General features: G+C 34.4%; 1 pseudogene; it reads left to right on the plus strand.

Annotated features, from left to right (window-relative positions):
- The window catches only part of LOC130678899 (E3 ubiquitin-protein ligase UBR3-like), a 189,951-nt pseudogene that overhangs the window by 121,618 nt on the left and 49,614 nt on the right, over positions 1-18,719 (plus strand).

The following is an 18,719-nucleotide window of genomic DNA, read 5'->3' on the forward strand; positions in this document are numbered from 1 at the left end:
TACTACATTTTCCCCATCACCTCAGAGGCCTTGATCTATCAGTAGGTAACCTATTTTTCTTCTGTATCTCCAGTTTCTGCCTACTCTGTTCCTTCTTTTCAGCTCATAAAGACACTCAAGTCCCTGCTATTCAAAATTCCTTCGCTTGACCTTACATTCCCTTGTAACTGCAGTCTTTCTCCTTCTCTCAGATCGTCTTCCTAACAGCATTTTCTACTCTGATCTTAGATCCCTAACTCAGAAACAGTGGATTTCTGCTTTTCCCTCCCTATTTCTTACCTCTCACATTCAGTCACTTACCAAATTCTATTGATTCTATCTTCTAAATTTTACTTGATTATATCATGTCTTTGTTATTCCCACTTAGGCTTTTTGTATATGCCTTCATCTCTCATTTTGACTTCTGCAATTGCTTTCTTACCAGTTTCTTTACTCCAAGTCTAATTTATTCAGTACGGTAGATCTTTCTAAGATGTAAATCTGATGACATGTCATTGGCTTAAAAATCCTTTGCTGACTTCTTCCTGACACGATAAAAGTTCACTCTTCTCTGAATGACATTCACAGCACTCCATGATCTGGGCTTACCTATTACTTTACCTTTATCTTCCATCAGCTCAGCATTAATAAGCTAATTAATAGCTCACTAAGCACATTATGCATTTTTCATACCTTTGTATCCAATTTGTTCATTTAACAAATATTTATTCATTGCTTGCAGTGTTCCAGATACCATGATAGACACTGGGAATACAGCAGTGAAAAGACAGTTTCTTCCTTAAAGTAGTTTAGTATGCATTATATGCGACAGAAATAAACTGTTGCAGTGTATGTGCTGAGTATTATGAAGCGTGCACAGGGTTTTATTAGAACATCTGCCAAGTGTTGGAACATTTGATGAAGTAAGGTGCTTGAGTGATGAGAGAGAAGACGGGGGAAGTAAGTAGGGGTCATATTGTAAAGTGCCTTGAGGTCCCTGTAAAGAATTTGGACTTCAGACAGATTATTTACAGAGAGCTTTTAAAGACTCGTAAGCAGAAATTAGACATGTTCAGAAAGGCCATTGCAGCAGTTGTATATATTGCAGGGATTGCTGTGGGATTGCAGGAGAGTAAAAAGAATGTGGTGATATCATTTAGAAGATAAGAGGTGATGGTGGCTCAGGCTTAGTCAAGGCAGTGGAGATAGTGAAGAGGTTATAGATTTGAAATATATTTAACAGAAGAGTCTTCTGGACTTGGTGAGAGAATGCATGTGGAGCATACAAACAAAAAGTAATTACTGTGAGAGACAATGTTGATCCTTGAAAAACTGTGATTAGGAAAAAGAGTCTCACATTACATAGATCATATTTGCAGTTGTATGGTTGGGAGACTAGTTAGGAGATTGCCAGCAAAGGGGGTAGAAAGAAGAATGTGGATGGAAGGGCTGATGGGAGTGATTAATTTGATATTTGAGGAATCTGAAGGAGTTGCATGACTTTGTTCTTTCTGAGGTAGGAAATGTAGCTCTATTCTAGTAAAAAGGGGCAAGGCTTGGGTAGGTGAAGGGACTTGACTAGTGAAGTGGTTAGAAATGGGGATTAGAGAGTGCTTCAGAAGATGTAAGGGAAGATTGCCAGGCACTATTCATGGCTTAGTTGAGGATGGAAACAGGTTATAACAAGAAGTTATTTCAATTTTCTCTAACAGCACTCAGTTTGCATGCAGAATTGAAGTCATACATTGGATTAATGTTGTGTGAAAGTTTTGTTAGATACATGTGATAAAAGGACATATGGATGGGGAACGAGAAGCATTGACGAGAGTTTTTGAAATGGTAGATCATGTTGTTTAGGCAGGGTAGGAAAGTCCTGATAAACTGGGAGAAAAAGGAGGGACTATAGGCAATAGGGGGAGTTGGCAATCAGAATGTAAGATGTTTGAATTTTGTATTTCCAGATATGGACAATTGGAGGTCATTGCAGGACAAGGGGATGGTCATAGTAATAGGTTCTGGAGTAGGAGGCCACAGCTATAGAATTTGGTGAGGTCAAAGAGCTGACCGACTAAGATACAAGATTGATTGACCACATACAGACATATATACATGCACAGGAGGATGGCAGGTTTGGAGTGAAGAGGAAAACTGATCTAGGCACCAAAGTGTTCAGGAATTGAGGGCAATGGATTTCAGTGAAAATGAAGGAAAAGTGTGGTATCATTAAATAAAATGAGCCGCAAAGACAGAACAATGCAAGAGTAATAATCTCCAGCCTGCACTGGAGATGAGAAGGACACTGAGGTGTGACAGATGTAGGGGAATGAGTAATGCCTAGTTGAGAGGGCTTGTGGGGAGGCTTCAAGAAACAACCTCCTGTCAATCAAGGCAAAGAGGAGGATCTAGCCTTCTTTAAAATTAAGGCCCTATGGAAACTTAACACAGAATGTCCTTCAGTGACCAGGATCCTTGCCCCAACCTTCTAAAAACACTCTTCTTGTGTATTTTTAAAACTTAGCTCACAAGTCTCCTTCTCTGGGAAGCTTTCTCTGTTGTATTTATTACACTCTTATTAAAATATTTTTGTTTCTGTTTGCTTTTAATTGGTTGATACTTTTAAGCGAAGATGTGTCTTCCTTTTTTATGTCATCACAGCATTTGACACATGATAGGAGCTTAGTAAATGTTTGTAGAAGTGGATTTAAAAAGACATGGTGTCACATTTTTAAAGACTTGAAGAAATGTCAGAAGGTAAAAAAAAAAATAGAATTCAGTTCTTTTTAGAAAAAGTTTTTGAGATCCAAAATATAGTCAAATGAGCACCTAGTTAAGAGTTGGGAAACCTAAGTTCATTCTGATGTCATTAACTACCTTTGTAACCATAGGCAGTAATTCATTTTCTTTTCTTTGTGTCAGTCTCTCTCATTATTTTTGTCTTGTTAGTAGTAATGCTCATATTGTAGGATTCATACATATACATCAGTGCATTAAATACAAGTTTTGAGATAAAGCATTTGGCCAGTGGCAAAATAAGAGACAGACTACCTGGAAAAGATTAATATAGATGTTAGGACTACACAATAGCAATATTCTTAAATTGCAAAGTAGATGAGGGGTGGTGTCAGGCAAAAGAAAGGAACAGATGTAGCAGGCAGAATTCCTGCCTTAAGTTGTCTGTTTAGTCAGCATACATTGCCATCTCTTATGAGCAAGAGTTTCCTCCTAAGTGTGTGCACATTATATATCTGTCCCAAAAATTATTTTTCTTCCTCTTGCTATCAGAAGCATGTGAAGTAGAGGTATTAAATTAATTCACCTCCTATCACACTTATGTTCTGAGTAATTTAACTAAATCTTCCCCCTATCAATTAAACCTAAACCCACTGCATAAAATTCAGTCAGTTTAATTCAGCAATTAGACACCTTAAATGACACAGCACATTGTTTAGCCTTAATGTACTCTCAAACACTGTCTATCCTATTTCAAAGAATATGGGTACTAGGAGAATCTTCCCAGTAGTGATTGTAGACTGTGAAAACAGGGGCATGTAGTAAGAGGAAAGAGATCCACTTTAATGTGGCCTACTTCTTGAGTTATTCTTTATCTAAAATCCACATTTCAGATTGATTGCATGATGATTTGAATGTCTTATCCTGAATGAAGAGCAACTAAATAAGAGACTTTGTGTTTTTATGACATATATTAGATGTATCTCTTTTGTGCGATTCATTTTATTTACTATAAAAGGTAGTGGTGTCAATTTTCTTTGTGGAATGGTGTTCATCTTACATCCGTAAGTTTATTTCATTTTTTAGAATGACCAGGTTCTCCAGGGCTTCTCAGTGGACAAAGGAGAATTCACGTGTCCTCTCTGCAGGCAGTTTGCTAACAGTGTCCTTCCTTGTTATTCTGGAAGCAATGTGAAAAATAACCTTTGGCAGCGTCCTAGTAACAAAAGCATCCAAGATCTCATACAGGAAGTGGAGGAGCTGCAGGGACGGCCGGGAGCCTTCCCAGTAAGCATCAGTGTGAGGCTGAAATATCCTGGTTGACTCAGCTCTGCTTTTCAGCTTTCATTTTCGTTCTGTTTCTAAATTACTGCAGAACTTTGTACATTTAGTAGAAATTGCTGTTAGAGGCTTTTCTCCTCTGTTTGTGGTTATTAAAAACAAAAATAAGAGTAACAGAACAAATTATAGAACCAAAGGCATTAGAACTAAGGGATATGCTTTTCCATATTCTGAATTGTTATAGTTTTAATATATATCTTCCAGATCATAAAATCCTATCAGCTTAGATATGGTTACACTCCTTTAATATGTTGAAATATTTAACAACAAAGCCAAACAAACAAATTACATATATGTACCTTGCAATGTAAAGCACAATCTAAATACATAAAAATATACGAATTAGGCACATTAGATTAAGATGATATATTTCCACACACATGCATACTTTATGTGTGGGCAATTATAGATTTACACACGTGGGAGTGCATATCTTTGTATTGGAGAAATAATTGTATACTTGATTGAACCATTTACCGTAAGTCAGTCAATTTTACTGTGGGATTTGGTGTAAGTGAACTCCTCTTTAATCTCATCCAGTAAGATTTGTTTATTTGATTTAAATTCTTAAATATTTCACCTTCATTATAGATCTATGATATGGTCCCTGAGAGAAGTGACAGCTGTGTCTATTCTATGGAGTAAATTAATGAAAGCTATGAATATTTGACTTTTGAAACAGAAATTCATCATTGAAATCTGCTCAGAAAGCTTTCTCTCCTGGCAGTTCCTTTTCTCAGTTGAAGACTGTTCTTAGAGTGTGTGTGATTTTTTTCTTCATAAACTGAAAATTTTGTGTTAATAATAGGCTTAAAGTAAGGGATATTGATATTAGTCTTTGAAAAATGAATTCAAATGAAAGTCTGGTTTTTTATAAATATGGAAACTGTCCTAAAATATATTTTTAAAGACATCCACTTATTTGTTTAGGATATAAATTTATGTGGTTAGTTCATGGTTGGATTATAGTGTTACCAATCACAATGTAGAATTATAATGAAAGATCTCTAAAATAAGAGAAAATGTTTCTTGATCTGTTTTACCTTTGTGCACTAAATATAGTAGATAGCTAATGTACATTTGACTTTTTAATTTCTTAGTGTTTTCATATGATAAACATTGTACTGTTAAACTATATGAGAAAATGAATATAAATAAACTTTACATGTATGTTTGCATTTTTTGCAGTCAGAAAACAACTTAAGTAAAGAAATGGAATCTGTAATGAAAGACATCAAAAATACCACTCAGAAGAAATACAGAGACTATAGCAAGACCCCAGGCTCGCCAGACAATGATTTTCTCTTTATGTATTCTGTTGCTAGGTAGGTAATAATACTATACACTTCTATATTTAGTTACTAGAAGTAATTGGTTTTATTATTTTCATTCATATTTATTTGAAGAAAGGATGCCTTTTTTTAATGTTGGTAGACATTATGGCTAGTTTTAAAACCTCCTAAAAGTATGAAAGTGTAGTCTTCCTTCATTTTCTGAAGTTTTTATTTTAATGAGCTATTAGGTTAAGCTTTATTAAACATTATAAGATATGTGGGAAAAAATATATTAGTAGCATTTGGGGACAGATACCTACCTCAACGCATGGGAATATTATATATACGGTGTGTTGTTAAGAAATCCCTAATGAAGTACTGCCCAAAAGTGGTAATACTGAGAATTAAAAGATTGTAATATGTAAACCACTTTAATTTATTTTTAAAATAAAAAAATAAGAAGATCTTACTTTGTTTCATTTAAGCTAGTGAAAAATCTAGTAATATCCAAAAATACTGCAGGTAGTTTAGAAAATCAGGTAAGGGAGAAAAGCAAGAGAACTGGCACATTCTAAGCTTCTATTAGTAGCCAGCAGCAGGCTCAAGAAAACAAAGGTAAGTACTTTTCATTTTTCAAATTCAGTAGGATTAGTCTGATTGACTGAATATGTGTTCAGTACCTAGGAAACAGTTCCAAATAGGAATTTTAGAAAACTTAATTGAATGAGAACCATAACAAAAATGAAATTGGGGAGAAGTAGGCACAATTAAGAACTTAAAAACATATTCTGCCAGCATCAGCATTGCAGACCCCTGGATATCTCTAGACACATACTTTATGTTTTGTCCAAGTACTATTTATTACATAATAGGTAAAATGAAGAGAGATAATGTGATTTGAAGTCATGCAGCAAGTTACTGGTAGAATAGGACTGGAATTCAAATCTTGAATAAAGGTCTAGTTTTCTTTCAATTACTATCCTTTTTCCTCTCCTGTGTTCAGCTTTTTATAGGTCACGTGCATGCAATTCATCATGGACATTCTCTGCCTTATTCCCAGAACAGAGGGTAACAAAAGAGTAGATGAACTATGTATATGTAGTCTTTAGAACCCAGGAAAAATGGAATCAGACTTAGGGAAACTGCAGCACGCAAGTTACAGCTCAGCATAAGGAAACATTAACTTTTGGTCTAAGGATGTGAATGCTGGATACAGATTGATGTAAAAGGATCTAATGGATGGGAATATAACTTTCCAGTCTGCCATTCCTGGACTATTGTTTTTATTGTGAATAAATAAAAACAATATTTGGGGGAAGTTGTACTGGTTAATTTAACATTTTGTTTCTGGAGAGTTACCAGTTGCATACTTGGAACAAAATATACCTCATGTGAAAACTAAATTGAATAGAATTTAATTTTTCCAAGGTTTCAAGTTGTACAAAATTTATGTACAGTATTACGGCAATGTTATAGAAGATTTTCATATGACTGAAGACTACCTCGGTTATGCTATACACGTTACATGCACACACATTTATGTTGCTTATGTATTTATGCCTTTAATTTTATTAAGATGGACCTTTTATTAAGATTGACCTTATAAGAAAATCCTGGTTGAATGGAAATGATCTGTGCATGGAACTTTTTCTATAGCATGATATATCAAATAATTTGATTTAAATTTAGTTTAGTGGAAGTTCCTGTTTCTTGGTTTAAATATATATTTTATAGAAGAAAGCATGTTGTGATAATGGGAGACTTTGATTCAGCACTTTTCAGTTTTTCTTTTATAGAAAAGCAGGGACAGATATCAAATGTCATTTACTATGGGTGTATGTAGAGAAACAAAATGTGTTCTCCCCTCTCCAATTCTTCTCTGATCCCTAACGATAAAGTATAAAGCAGCAACGCAATGAGTCTAAAAGAGAAAGTTTAAAACCTTTAAAAACCTCATTATCCTTTGGTTAAAATTAAAATTACCCAGACCATTCATTGCAGGGTTCTCACAGTGAGATTGTGTGCCTTCTGTTAAGTTTTCCTTAATCATTAAAAAGAAAACAAAAAGCAAATTGACTGAAGAGTCAACAAAAACATGAATTGAAAGAAAGAAGTATGTGTATCCTATTTGAATACGATGTAGTTTTTGCAAGCTAGGTAACCAGGTCTTTATTTTATGCCTAGCATATAACCTTATTTCATAAAATATCATGATTACAGATCATGATTATATAAAATATTCTGAAATGAACTTAATTTTAACTATTTAAATTTTGAACTAAATATGACTCTTTAAAATGTACTTCATTAGCTGTCTGTGTGTTTGTATTTGAAATTAGTAATTTGAATGGAATACATCTCTAGTTTCCCAGAACTGAATACTCCAAAGTGAATAAATAACTTTGTTTGCTCTTTCAGAGCTAAATTCTTTGATGTTTAGAAACCAACTATTTCTATTGGGTAACTAGCCTGTAAAACTGTTTTCTTCAGTGATTGTTTTAAACTAGCCTGTAAAGCTGTTTTCTTCAGTGATTGTTTTAGAGCTGTTTTTTTTTTTTTTTTTTGTAGGACAATATGTATCTCTATCTCACTTTATTTGCATGCTGAAACCTTGGAAGATTTTCTGAGGGTAGCAGAGAAGAATTTGTCAGAATGATATCATTTTGTGGTATAAAAATTAATTAAAATCACTATATTCAAGTTTTAACATATTTCTAAAAAACCTTCTGTTGCAAATATGTGTCATTCAAATGGATTATGGGAAGTTAATTTTAGAGTAGAAAGCTTTCCTTACTTCAATGCCAATTCAGTTTTTCATTATTGAAACAAAGAATGCCACTGATTTTTCCAAGGGTTTTGTATGAAAGTTACATACAGCCTAGAGGTACTGGTGACTAGCACTTGGCCTTCATATAGTCAGAAACATGGAAATGGAAAGAAAATAAAACATAAGTAGCTGAGATGTAGATGGGGAAACATCTTTAAATCACAGTGGGTGACCGACTCAGTAGAATGAATGGACCTTGCTTTATACATTAATTAAATTGTAAGTTTAAACTAAACTATATGTGAAATAAAAGGAATGCTAGCTAGAATACCAAATTATGAATCCTTTTTAAAACTAAAAATTTATTTTGTAAAAACAAATTATCTCCCCCTGTTCCCTACCCCTTTCTCTTGTTGGTTCACCGCTGGGTTTAAGGGAATGGAAGGAAGGATCATCAAAAGAAAAAATGAAGTGGGGACTAAAGAGAATCTTATCATTGGTTACATATCAAAACAAAGAGGTTGTTGTCAGTTCCTAAGAATTTTTTGAATAATTTGCTAGTTACCATCAGGGATTTAGAAGCTGTTACCTGAAATGGTCTATGCTCTCTGGGAATTTATATTTGGTTGGACAGACAAAACTAATAAACACCAATCTGTGTAAAATGGAATATAGTTTGTTAAAAAACTATACCATATTGACAAAGTGCTGAAGATCTTCAGAAGCAAAAATGAGCAAATTGAAATATAAAATATGTGGAAGTGCTTATTTCCTGTCCTAAGAAGAAGGAGTTAGTTCTTGCTAACTCCTGAAGGAGTTAGCTTGAGCTGAGTCTTGTATGGATGAAGATATTTTTTTCTCTGAAAACCAGTAACTGGTTCAGACAGTAGGTGGTAAGCTCAGGCCTTGAATGGATACTATGCCAGTATGTGTCTCAGTGTCTCTGTGTGTGTGTACGTATACATACCCATTTCTTTTTCAAATTATAGCTCTTAAAATAGAAGTTAGTACCGACATGGGGGTAGAAGGGAAAAGCAGACCTTGGTCATGTAAGTAGAAGCTGGGACATGGAGGAGTTTTTGTCTGGGGTTTCTAGGTGGCCACTATGGGAATCTGGAAGCAGTCTTTCTCGTCATTCTTTCCAATGTACACATTTTCTCTTTTTTTCCCTTCCAAACTAATTTGAAGGATTTTGTGTTAGAAAATACAGAAAGTAGAGTCTGTTTTTCTCTGAGAACAAAAAGGCCCAGAACACTCCTGCTCCCAGGGCATCTTATTTTTACAGCATCCATCCAGGGGGACAGGAGCCAAAGAATGTGTTGGGATTTTCAGCTGTGAGGGAAAATCAGACGTGGGGCATGTGAGGCAGTTGTGTTTCTTTCCTCCAGGAAGTGTCAAAGGAACAATTTTGATAAAATGAAATATGGGCAAGCTGATGGGTAGGGCCTCTGACATACAGAGTTTTATCCTTTGGATAGGTAGTTTTTGTGTTTTTAACTCACATGAAAAGTTGTGTTGGAGATCTTCCAACCATAATCATAAATAATTACATTTAGTAGTTAGTTTTCTTTCAGTTATTCTTTAAAATAAAATTCATGGTAACATGTTTGTCATCCTTTAAAATATCTTACTTGATGATTGAATAAGCAGAATTGTTCTTGTATTTATATTAAAATGAATATTTTTGCAAAGTAGGTTGAAATAAGGTTGGCATTCTGGTTCTGACATTCATTTATAGAAATTGATCATTTTTCTGTAGCTCTTTTAAAAGTACTATCTAGGAATCTTAGTTTTTATAAGACAATATAGCCATTAATTTTTTTCTACAGATTAGGCAACAGAAGATTTGTGAAAACAAAATGTATTGTTCTCAATTATATTCCCCTTGATGAAGGAACACATGCTGGTCTCCGCTCGCTTTCTGTCCACTGATATGAAATCCTTGTCGCTGTTTCCTTGCTGGTAGGTTTTTAGAAGTTCAGGGAGCAATGCGAATCGCCTGAAGGGTGGAAAATTCCCTGGTCACACAGATGCCCTTATCGGCAGCAACCAGATGGAGCTCTGAGCAGGAAAATTATCAATATTAAATTGTCCCCCCCACCCAGTACAGAGCATTAAAGCATTCCTTCAGAAATGGGTGGCAAACATACAGACTTAGGAATATTATTTTTAACAGTTTGTATTTGTAAGTAAATACATGAAAATAACATTTCAGACATTCTGTGTTCAAAATAAAATGAAAACAGTTCAAAATGTTTTGTTTTAAATCAAACATGTTATCTTTCTTGAATTCACTTGCAAAGTGCAAGCTTGAAACTTTGCCCTTTTTTGTTGTTAAGATGGGGGATGTCTAACCACTACTGTTAAATTCATATCTTCGATATAAACTAGCTTATTCATCTTTAATTGTGGCAAGTAAATGTGTGTTTTTTATTAGTTGAAGTAAAAATACAACTTATGTTTCTGAATTTTCATTTATTTTGGTAAAATTGGCTATTTTACTGTTACTGTTTTTGTATAAATCTGTGAATTCTGCATCAATTTGATTTTTGAAATGTCAATTTAACAATTATTTCTATCCTGTAAGCTAATAATCACTAAGTATTATAAATTCAGATCTGTATGAACGGTACTGATGTTTAGCAGTGTTAATAGTTACACAGTATATTTTAATTAAACTGTAATATTAGAGGTCCATAAAAGAGACTGTCTTTAATTAAATGTGTTGTTCATAGCTACTTTAGTTTTAGTGATTTTGTTTCTTAAAGCTGATTTCTAGATACTATCTAAGCTCCAGTGAGTGACAACCATTTCTCTGCTAGGCAAATTGGTATGCCTTTGTGTCTTATGTGACAGAAACTACCTAATTAGTGGCTAACAGTTGGAGTGCAAATGCTTTCATCTGATTCATATGCAGGTTTATGAAATGTGTTACAGCATTTTTTCTTAAGGCCTACATTCTAGTACTTGCCAACAGCTGTGGTTTTGCAACAATTACCCCATAATGTGTGCAGTTATGCAGGTATAAATATGAACATGTAAGTAAGGATAGATGAACTATTTCCCTTTTTAGTTCTAAATACATAAAATATCATTATTACTGATATGCTTATACTATACTTCAGCAAATAATAAAGTTGAAGAACTTTACTATTTGGGTTGATTCAGACATATCAATAAAATAAATTTTAAAATATTGCTTCAGCCTAATGACTAAGATATATTTTAATGTTTTACTTACAGAACCAGTTTGGAACTTGAATTAATTCATCCAGGAGGAAATTTGTGCTCAGGTGGTGCAAGCACAGCTGGCAAAAGGTCTTGTTTAAGTAAGTATTGAAGAGAGCTACCTTCTTAAAATGTCTAATTACATCACTTTTGAAGTATATACAGGCAAAGTTTTTTTTGTTATATTTTCAACTTACCTTTATGTTATAATCAGTTTTACTAGTGATTTTATGCTTTAAATGATTAATCTTGTACTTAAAAGAGTCATATGAATATTTAGCTCTTTCTATACTATGATTACTCAGTAAATTGATGTCATACTAACTAATCAGATTTACATTGGTTCAAAATAAAAAATAATGTAGTATTCTCAGCTGTAATTGTCCTCAAACATAAATTGTTTTGAAGAATTTTTAAATTGTGTGGATTTAAGAATATCTTTTTATAAAGACAATTTCTGTTCCCTAAACATTCCTGTAGATATAGCTGCTGTTAATTAATGAAAGTGTACTGTATTTTGATGTGCACATAAAATATATTAAAATTGTGGATGTTTGCTTTTGTTTATGAGTATATATTATAAAATGAGCATGATGATTCAATACTTTTTGTAAGGGTAAATTTGAGAGAAATGCCATTTAGAACTTGAAGTAGATTTTTCATGAGTATGGTTTTGATAATATCACTAATTAGTCATTGTTTAGAGAATTAGTGTGAATACTAGGAGTAATATTATTCAATGTCGTATACAGCTAGTTACTGGTCCCAAATCACTGACATTAAAATATTAACTAATGTGATTGGTATAGGAAATAAAAATTATTTAAAACAAATAATGTATTCTTTCTAAAAATTGAACATGTTTTCTTAAGTATTAAATTATTAGTTATTAAATATTACTAATACTTTTTAAAATTAGTATATTTTTAGAAGATATATATCTTTTAAATTTTGGAAAGATTTCAAAGCAAAAGACTGATCAAAAACATCTTGCATTTTCTAACATAAAGATACAGACTTCTGTGCGATTTCAACTGAGTTTCTTTAAAATATTTAATCAGTTGTATTAGATTTTGATATTTTATTTGGGGTTATCACTTGATTCCTACAAGTTTAAGGTTTTGAAAGTTATTTTTTACTGAGTATTCAGTCTTTATTGATCCTTTGATGTACACACTTAAACTCTGCTTAATCAGTGATTTAGTATTATTTTTTAAATAAAGGGGAAGATGCTGACTGCTAAGGGCTTTAGCTTCAAAGTCTGTTTGAATTAGCTGAAACTGTCATTGCACTTACATAAATTATTCTTTCTTGTTGATTTATTCATACTTGATGCTTTGCATTGGATGATAATATTCCAGAAAATGTTACATTAGGAAGCATTTAGTAAGGGAATTTCAGTTTTATGTTCAAACACTCTTTCATTTATTTATTTTCTCTGAATTATTCAAATTTATTCAGAGGCTTGTAAATTATTAATTTATTCAGAATCCTAAAGTAGTAGTAAAATTCTAGCAGCAGCCACTTCAGTCATCATCCTCAATTTTTAATTTAAATTATTAAATTGATAGTTATTTTCAGATTTCTTCTTTTTATTTTCCCCTTAGGTAATAAGAGATTACAGTGTACCAATATAGAAAAAGTAGTGATGAAGCTCATTCTAAATATAAGTTAATACTGTTTTTAGTTTTCTTTTCTTTTCTTATTAACTAATACTAGTTCTTTTTTTCCCCCAACTTTTTGAGGTATGATGGACAAAGAAAAGTTTATTTGTTTAGGATTCACAACATAATGTCTTCTTTCATTTTCATCTGATTTATTGTTCAATAGCTCATGTGTTATTTATCCTAATACTTATAAAAGCAATCATGTATGTAGAATATATTGTATAAAATCCCACTATTTTTTTGCAAGTGTATAAACTTAAGCACTTGTTTTTCACTCATGCTTAACTCAAACCTCATTTACATTGAACACCAGAACTTAAATGGATGGTGTTTCATAGGATGATAGGTCAAATATCTCATTTTTTTCATCTTCCAGTAGAACTTTAATGGTACTATTAAACAAAAATTTCTGTCTTTTCTCTAGAGATTCCTCATATGTCAGTATTTTCCTCTTCCCATTCATTGCTCTCCATTACCTTTTATTAACTATGTCATTTTAAATGTGTCTTTTTAAAATTTCATAATATTTTGAGAAAAGACTGAAAATGATCCACTAATTAAACAAATGAAAGGGAACTTAGATTTTTTGAATACTCCACAACTTCTTGATGAAATTGAAGGTTAGTTTAGTCAAGGTAAGATTTAATAAATTTTGTCTGGAACGGCTTCAGAGGCCTGACAGGTGATTAATAGACACACACACATCCACAGGGATGGGGTGAAGAGGGGTCAGAGGTGGACAGGAGATCAAGGATTGTTCTTTCTGCATAATAAAAGCAGAAAATATAATAGCTAAATTCATACTGAGAAATCAAATAATATTATAGTGGAACAATACCCTTCAACACATTTATATTCAAATAGATTTTTTAAGTTTTATGGTAAAATGATCACTATCCAATCATAAAAAAAGTTCATTCTTAAATATGGGTCTGCAAAATATTCCACATTAAAAAAAATGAGCAAAATTAATTTACATAGCAGAATACTCTGGTATTTTAATAATACCTTACATTTGTATTCTTAAAGTTGTAAAGTACTTTCACATAAATTATTTATTCTTTAGAATGACCATGTGAACAGGTGTTAATCTCTCTCTCTTTTGTAGAAAAGGAAACTGAAGTTCAGAGTGATTGCCTTGCCAAGTCATACAGCTAGAAAATGTCAAGCTCATACTTCACCCCAGCTCTTCTGACTCTAAATTCAGTTTTTTAAGACATATTCCTTCCCCTTAAGTGTTCCAAAGGATGCAGAACCTTTAGGGCCTTAACCAATGGGCTTAGTCAAGGACTGAGCTACACTGTTGCCATGGGATCTTTCCAGGCTCTGCCATACTAACCCTCCTATGACCTTCTCTGTTTTCTCTTACCAGCCTTTCTCTGTGGATCCTATTTTTGTGTTGGGCCACTCCTTCAGATATTTTCTCAAGTCCTGATTCCTTCTTCCTTGAATACCAGTTTGTTCTTCCTTATTTTTCACCAGTTTGGTGACTGTTTCTTCCTCGCTTCTGCTGTGCACCACCTGTGTCAGTTCCGACATATAGCTCTGCTACTGAGTCCTGCTTCAGAGGCCTAGACCTCCTGCTTATCCACTAGAAGATCAGATTTAAGGACCTTGGGTTCAGCAGATAATGCTGGTTCTAGATCATTTATTATAAGGTAGAAAGTGTTAAGTTCTAAAGAGGGATATGCATAAAGTTCTAGGAAATTTGGAGGTTTGGGATCATATCTAGCTGGTAAAATGAGTGAAGATTATGGTAGACATGGGATATAAACAAGCCTTTGAAATATAAGTGAACTCAGAGTTTTTGTTAAATATTGGTGTATATACTGGTAAGTACTACCAACTTGGTTAGCAACTGATATAGGACAAAGTGATGGAAAAACTGAAGGCAAAATTTTTATTAAGAATAATGTCTTATGGGGATTAAACAAGACAGCTGCTTGAGAAGTGAGACAGAAACCTCCTCGCAAAACCATGTATAACAAGAAAATACAGCAAATACAACTAATAATGAAAGAGTGATCAGAAAGAAGAATGCAACAGACAGCTTACATACGGGAAAAAGAGAAGACCTCATGGAAAGGGTAAAGAAACCTGTGATCCAGTGTGACACAAGCCCTCTCCCACCTAAGCTCACGAGCAGGAGGAAGAGAAATGGATGGGGGGAGAGAGTAGAAGCCCAGGACTGCTAAATAACCACCCCTGGAGATCTGCTCTGGGAGGATGAACCCACATTACATGATTCTCTGGAGATTAGAGGGGTTGGAAAGCAAAGACAGGCAGAATACTCAGAAAGACTAGATTCTAGCTACTTGTGGAAAACAGGTACCACAACTGGGTATGCTGGGACAAAAGAAAGGCAGGTACTTTGAAAGACTTCCTAACAGCGAAACGGCTGCTAAAGAGACAAGGATTATCAGAGCTTGCTGCCAGGAGAAAAGACAGGTGCACAAAATCATCCTGGCACACTCAGCAGAGCAGATTGGGAACTTTCAGAAGCCCCATGCACTTCATCCCCCTAGCTGGCAACGCAGTGCCAAGGCCTACCCAGTGCAATATGCAGCCTGTGGCTCCTTCTTCCCAGCCAGCACTAGTTCACAAACCTGCTGACCCCACCATCATCCCAGGCCATCCAGATGACAGCCCCATCTACAGCACCAACAAGGGTGTAGCTTGAAGAATCCATCTTGCACTCTTGGCCCACTGGCCCTGGCATTGGAGGCAGGCATTGTGGCCAGGAAGATGGGAAAGCGGTCTTTTTCCCAGAAGGCACTGGCCCTGTGGACCTGTGACCCCCACCTTTGCTCCAGGGGCTGGACAACTCTAGAGAGTAGAGCTTCTGGGCACTAGAAGCCACTGCCTACATAAAGTTATTATTCAGTAGGATTCATTAGAAATATGAAATGGCAAAAAACCTGGTACAAACCAAAATCCCTCAAACACCAGAAAGAAGGCTAAGTGAAACTGAATCACCAATCTTCCTGATAAAGATTTCAAAATAAAAATCATAAACATGCTCACAGAGCAACAGAAAAATTTTCAAGACCTCAGGGAGGTTTTCAACAAAAGACAGAAACTTTGAAAAATATAGCATCTAAATGAAACATACAATGGAGGGATATAAAAAGCAGATAAGATGAGGTAAAGGAGATGATTAATGAAATAGAAATTAGGAAACAGAAATACAAAGAACCTGAGGTGGAGAGACAAAAAAGGATCTCTAGCAATGAAACTGTATTAAGAGAACTGTTTAACCAATCCAAAAGGAGCAATGTTCATATTACAGAGGTACTAGAAGGAGAGAAAGAAAAGTAAAAAAGGACAGAAAGTGTCTCTGAGGAAATATTTGCTGAAAACACCCCAATCTGGGGAAGGAAATGTTCTCTCAGGCCATGGAGGTGCACAGATCTGCCAACACACAAGAGACCCAAGGAAGACAACACCAAGACACATAATAATAAAAATGGCAAAGATCAAGGACAAGGACAGAGTATTGAGAGCATCCAGAGAGAGAAAAAAGACTAGATATAAAGGAAAACCCATCAGGCTGTCATCAGACTTGTCAGCCGAAACCTCACAGGCCAGAAAGGAGTGGCATGATACATTTAATGCAATGAAACAAAAGGGCCTCAAATGAAGAATACACTACCTGACAAGATTTTCATTTAAATTTGATGGAAGTATTAAACCATTTCCAGAAATGCAAAAGTTGAGGGAATTGATCTCCCAGAAACCAAACCATCTCTCTGGTGCATTTCGGAGGGACTGCTCTAGATGGGAGTGCTCCAAAGGCTAAATAACTGTCACCACAGAAAATAAAACCACAGTAAAGAAAGTAGGCCAATTAATTGCTAAGCAAATGGGAAATTAAATCAACTACCCTCAAAATCAGTGAAGGGATACACAAAGATTACAGAGTATGACACCTAGTATATAAAGAGTGGAGGAGGAAGAAAACAGAGAAAAAAATATTTAAAATTGTGTTTGAAATAGCATGATAAGCAAGTTAAGTTAGACTGTTAGATACTGAAGAAGATGCCCTTGAACCTTTGGTAACCACAAATCTAAAGTCTGCAATGGCAAAGTACATATCTATCGATAATAACCCTAAATATAAGGACTGAATGCACCAAACAAAAGACATAAAGTAACAGAAGGGATAAAAAAACAAGACCCATACATATGTTGCCTACAAGAGTCTCACTTCAAACCCAAAGACCTACACAGATTAAAAATCAAGGGGTGGAAAAAGATATTTCATGCAGCTAAATAGGGAGAAAAAAGCAGGAGTTGTAGTACTTGTATCAGATTAAAAAAGACTTCAAAACAAAGGAAGTCACAAGAGAAAACAAAAGAAGGACATTACATAATGATAAAGGGTTCAGTCCAACAAGAGGATATAATAATTAGAAATGTCCATGCACCAAACATAGAGCACCCAAAAGTGTGAAAAAGTGCTAACAGAATTGAAAGGGGAAATAGAATGCAATGCATTCATTTTAGGAGACTTGAACTCAGCACTCAATAGAAGGACAGATCAACCAGACAGAAAATAAGTAAGGAGACAGAGGCACTGAGCAACACATTAGAACAGATGGACCTAAGAGACGTCTATAGAACATGCCACCAAAAAGCAACAGGACACACATTCTTCTCAAGTGCACATGGAACATTTTCAAGAATAGATCATATACTAGGCCACAAAAAGAGCCTTGGTAAATTAAAAAAGATTGAAATTGTACCAAACAGCTTTTCAGACCCCATAGGTATGAAATTAAAAATAAATCCTGCAAAGAAAACAAAAAATCACACAAACACATGGAGGCTTCACAACATGCCCCTAAATAACCAATGGATCAATAACCAAATAAAAACAGAGATCAAGCAATATATGGAGGCAATGAAAACAATAATTCAGAACCCCAAAATCTGTGGAATGCAGCGAAAACCATGCTAAGAGGGAAGTATATTGCAATACAGGCCTACCACAGGAGAGAAGAACAATCCCATATGAACAGTCCAAACTTGCAATTAATGAAACTAGAAAAAAGAAGAACAAAGGAGACACAAGTTCAGTAGAAGGAGGGGCATGATAAAGATTAGAGCAGAAATAAATAAAATTGAGGAGAATAAAACAATACAAAGAATCAATGAAAGCAAGAGATTGTTCTTCAAGAAAATAAATCAAATAGATAAACCCCAAGCCAGACTTAACAAGAAAAAAAGAGTGTACACACATAAACAGAATAAAAAATGAGAAAGGAAAAATCATGAAGGACACCAGAGAAATACAAAGAATTATCAGAGATTTCAATGCAAAATAACATGCTAAAAAGCTGCATAATCTAGAAGAAATGGACAACTTTCTAGAAAAATACCACCTTCCAAAGCTGACCCAGAAAAAAACAAAATCTGAACAGATCAATTACCAGCAACGAGATTGAATGGATAGTCAAAAAACTAAGAAGAAAATCCCTGGACCAGATGACTTCACTGCTGAATTTTAATCAAACATTTACTGAAGACATAATACTCATCCTCCTTAAAGTTTTCCAAAAAGTAGAAGAGGAGGGAATACTTCCAAACTAATTCTATGAGGCCAGCATCACTCTAATACCAAAACCAGGCTAAGACACCCCAAAAAAGGAAAATTACAGATCAATATCCCTGATGAACCTAGCTGCAAAACTACTCAACAAAATATTAGCAAGCCGATTTAAAAAATACATC

The sequence above is a fragment of the Manis pentadactyla genome, chromosome 13 (assembly GCF_030020395.1).
Source record: "Manis pentadactyla isolate mManPen7 chromosome 13, mManPen7.hap1, whole genome shotgun sequence".
Classification (NCBI taxonomy): domain Eukaryota; kingdom Metazoa; phylum Chordata; class Mammalia; order Pholidota; family Manidae; genus Manis; species Manis pentadactyla.